A 5261-nucleotide genomic window follows, 5' to 3' on the forward strand; every position below is an offset into this window, starting at 1 on the left:
CCCGGAATTTTTCAAAAGGGAGACTGCTATATGCGAAGACAGTGGCGGATGAGCCAATATTTCGCTGAACAGTTCTGGCAACGCTGGGTTAAAGAATACTTATCTACACTCAATCGACGAACCAAATGGCATCAAGGTCAGCGTGACTTGAAAGTTGGTGATCTCGTGATTATCGGAGATCACAAATCACCTAGGAACCAGTGGACGAGTGGACGAGAGGAAGAGTTCAAGAGGTATTTCCGGGAACGGACGGACGAGACCGAGTGGCAGAGGTCGCGACCGCGACCGGAACTTATCGCAGACCAGTGACGAAATTGCGCGTCCTTGACGTGTAATAGTGCTTCAGATGTGACTTCAGTACAGGAGGGGGAATGTTACGGACGCTAAGGTTCTATTATATTTAAAAGTTTTAAAGTTTGTAAGTGTAACTCTGCTTGGCTGAGCAAGGACCCAAGCTAGGTACCATGTTCTAAAATAGGAAAAGTCCCCGAATATGAAAGTGGGGGTAAGAAGGGACCTGGGGTGGCCTCGGTACAGGCGAAGGCAGTCAGTACAGTTCTTGACCTACGACAAGAAACACGCGCGGCCGTTTTTGACAAATTTATCTCCCTGTTTTCTACTGTTAGCATCATTTAATAGCGTCGTTTTTATATTTTCTGTTTTTATCAGTGTTTTTATTTGTACGTTTTATTTTTACTATATACTTATTTTTTACCAAAGAACATTTATGAATGAAGTGCAATAGACAATTAGACTCTGGACAATTTAATATTAACGTTTTTATGTAACAAAATCAGTGCAGTCGATTTTAGAGAGTTTTATTAATAAATATAATTTTATTTTATTTCGCGAGTGTTCACTTAATTTCAAAATATTTTTAAGAAATCACATTTTGCCCCTTTCACTGAAAGTTCACGTTTATAGAAATATCATTGAGAATTTGATTCTCTCTGTTATTTTTTCGTCTTATCTTGTTCCTCGCTCGACTAATCGGCCGAAACGTCATTGGCCTAAATTTTACTTGAGGTCGTCAAATGAAGATAGTCGACAAAAATGTTAGATACAACTTGAAATTTCGAAAAAACTTTGGAGGACTCGAATTATTAATAATTTTGCGAACAAAATAATATATAATAAAATATATTAATACTATTTTAAGTCGATAATAACAATATATGATGAAAGATAAAAAAAAATTCCTTCAAACCTGATTCTTACGTACTGAAATTATTTTTAATATATATTCGTAACGCTATTATGCTTCTGAAATAAGCTGCCTCATAAACTATCAAGCATTATTATAATAAATATTATTAAGGAAAGACCGCAAATGAGGCCTTTTTAGACCCAGAGTAATAGGATTATAAAATAATTTTAATTGTGCAGCTATATGAGACATAACCACAATAACTAAACAAAATCTCGACAAAAACTAAATTGACGAGATAGAATAGTAGTGATATTTGCTTATTAGCGAATCTCAATTCTGACACTGACAAGACAGGATCGATATATACGATCTTTCGAGATGCTCACTAATATGAGATAGGTGGGACTTTAGAAGAAAAGATGAGAGTTTTTCCTCGTTGTTGCTCATTTCTCGCCGAAATTCGATACTAATTTTTATATTTTTTTATTTCAAGTCCTTAAAAAAAAACTTTGAGCTTCATTTTTCTACTTTTTTATGCTAATCCATTTTTTAACTTTTCTAACGACTTGCTACTATTAAAAAAATAATATGTTTTGATCTATTACGTAAGAAAATATGGATTTTTTCATTTGGGGTTGGTTTAACAGCTTAGCCATCTTTCGCTAACAAAATCTGAACGAATCTCAGTGTTTTTTTCACCAAAATGAAGCTTCTAGGGTTTGCCACTCAAAACATAAGATGTAGTATTTCCTATAACTTTCTTAGATAATAATAAAAGTTAATAATCATTTCAGAGGCAATTACTTCACATGAGTACAATGCAGCAACCCTCCAAAGCATCATGTCCTAAACCTGTTAAACACCGACATGTACACGTTTTATGTTGGCGGAGGTGATGTGACTTGCCTACAAGTTGCCTTATTGTTTTAATAAAATTGCAAATGTTGCAGAATAGCGTATTTTTCATTAAACCTTTTTATTTTTCACGTTTTTCATTCCTTTAAACTCCTTTTAATCAATATATGCGGTCCAAACCCAAAATAAACTCATATATTTCCACTAAACAACTATATTAGTTTCCCACTATCGACTTAGGAAATATTTCGACTCTTCGAATCAGTAATTTTTAACTTAATTTATAGTGGCTCCATTTCCTCTGTAATTGAAGAAGTAGGATTTCACTCTCCTTTACATTTAGAGATGCCCTATCAGAAAATTTAATAAGGCCAAAGTTAATGGTTAAAAATGTTAAAAAGATCAACAATTCTTTCTCTTGAATATAAGTTTCACATCTCGTGTTGTGAGGCATCACATTTAAGTTTTCTATACTTTCCCCACTTCACAAAATAAAAGTTCAAACCATTAAAAATAGTAATTTGATAATTTTGTTAAAGTAATTTAAACATTAATTTTGTTAAAGCTCCTTCAGCTTGAACGAAAACATACTCATCACTCGTCTCGTGCTTCGCACTCTATTAAAATATGTTCGAAACGCAAACTTTTCCATATTATGTTTTACTCCCTCACAACAAAATGATACCTTTGGCATATCCCTAGGATATCTCGGCAGGATATCGGATATCCTGAAAAATGTCCCAAAAATCTCCCGGGATATTCATGGCATATTGCAAGGATATCGAGATTTCCACTCCGTACGATATCCACTCATTTCCTGTGAGGGATATACACATTTTTGGCAATGGAATCCAATATTTCTGAACTGCATATTGATTAAAATATGTAGAATACCTGAATACATAAAGATTCACAAACATCCGTATGTCGAAAAACCACTTTATACAAATCTCGAATATTCGGTTTCTTTCAAAACCCTATTTCAGTATAATTATCAAAAAATTATTAACCCGAGTGATTTTTACAGCCATTAATAGTCTACTGACAATAAAAAACAAGTCACTTTTTAAATATTTTAAAATTTGCTTTTATTTCTGTTACTTCTAAATTGCGCAGTTTAGGTTCGCCCTTTTCAACGGCAAAATCAATTTTTCTGATAAAAAGCAATCAAACTATAATGTACCGTGTTGATTTGTATAATATAAATGAGAATAGAATGTAATCCAGCACGAATATTCGGGAAATTGTTGACTTTTGTTAAAGTGTCACTTATTGCTGCGTGAAAGTTCTCGCACCCTGACAGCCATGATGGAATTTACCTGAAAGTGACTTTAGGGGGGACTTTACCATTATTGTATTTTATAATGTTGCACTTTGTATAAAATATTATTTAAATTTGTTAAATTATTTCTTATTTTATTGATACGATTGAATATGAATATAATTGACAGTAGATACATCTGAATTTCCAATAATATACTATTAATTATGGAATTGGGATTTCTTGGGAACATCCTTGGCATATAACATTGGGACATTTATGGGATATCCTGATGATATTCTGAGATATCATTGGGACATATCAGAGATATCGAGATTTCCGCATACTACGATAGTATTTGCGATATCCCTAGGATCTCCTAGGATATGTCCACAATATCCTGAGAGATAAATGGGTAATTCCGCCGATATCTCATGCTGTGAGGGCTCTATTTATCATGATTTTTTAAATATTTGTTCCTTATTTTGCATTATTCTTTATTCTCAGTTATCCTGAAAAATGTATTATTTCAGTATATGTATGTTATTAAAATGCATAACTCATTTTTTTATACCACTATTTTATTGCACATAGGTTCTATTTCCAAAAATTTAGCTTGATTAAATAATTTTTAAATTATATGTTTAAGTATATATTTTTTACCGAGAAAAAGTAGAAAAAAGGTTTATTTTACAACATTTTAGACAGACTTACATTTTTAAACAAATCAAAATTGTTTAAGCAATTTGAAAATTACTTAAATATTTACTGGGTATTTCTAGATTACTTTAATAATTGATGTTATTTTGTCGATCAGGGTAATTAATTAATTAATTTCTGATGTTAGATATTGCCGATTACTGGTTAAATAAAAAATAATAAAATAAGACTATCTGCTGGATGACGTAATTGGGTGGGGCAGATTTTTTCTCCTTTCCTCAGAAAATTATTTGACCAGTAATTGGAAATATCTAACTTAGGAAATTAATTTCCTAGATTACTGATTAATAATGATGTATACAAAATTTCAGAAGGTATTAATAAACCTTTACCGAGAGTAATTTCAAGAGATTAATTCACGGACGCGCGTGATTTCAGAGCTACAATTCTTACGTACTTTAAATTCTCGGACTCTATGATCTAAAAGCATAGAATTCGAGACTTGAGAGCAAAGGAACGTGGTCTAATGCCTGAAACTTCGAGACCTATGCTTTAAAAGTGAGGGTTCCGAGATCTTAGTTTTCACGACTTACCGTAATAAAATCAAGGAGCAGTGCCATGGATCAATCTGCCTAAATATCTCTCCGTGTAATATTACGTAAAATTCGAATTTGTCTATAATAAAATGCTAATAAAAAGTAAACAAGTTTTAAAATGTTAATCTCCTAACAATCGCATTCAGGAAAATTGGTAAGAAGCAGAATTAAGGAGCAAATATATACAACATATTTTTTCGTTATGAAAAATTTAAGAAGCTACAATTCTTTCTTGAGGATTACCAAGTCTCGAGTATTTTATACTATCATACGAACATAATAATTCTGCATTATACTATATATTGGCCGGTTCAAATGGGTAATTTTTGTAAAAAATTTAATAAATAAATGTATATTTGATCTATTGTTAAATACATAATTTACATTTTTTCACTAATATCAAAAATTATTAATTATACAATGAATTATCATACAATTATTTTACCAAAAGATAGAAATTGTTTTTATAAAGTAAACATATGTACTTTATAAATATTTTATAAAGAACTAAGAAATTCTTGATTTGGAAATGTAGTGAGGATTCATAAAACAAATATATTATTTCCTTGAAAAGAATACGAGATGACTTTGGCTATTTGTTCCAAACAGTCGGTACACAGCCGTAAACACGGCATGTTGACGGAGGTGATATCATTTGTTTTCAAGTACCACAAAACTCTATCTCATTGTTTTTCATATTTCCCATTTCTATTGCTATCTTTTGATTAATTAATTTATT

Source organism: Belonocnema kinseyi, chromosome 10, assembly GCF_010883055.1.
Source record: "Belonocnema kinseyi isolate 2016_QV_RU_SX_M_011 chromosome 10, B_treatae_v1, whole genome shotgun sequence".
Lineage (NCBI taxonomy): Eukaryota > Metazoa > Arthropoda > Insecta > Hymenoptera > Cynipidae > Belonocnema > Belonocnema kinseyi.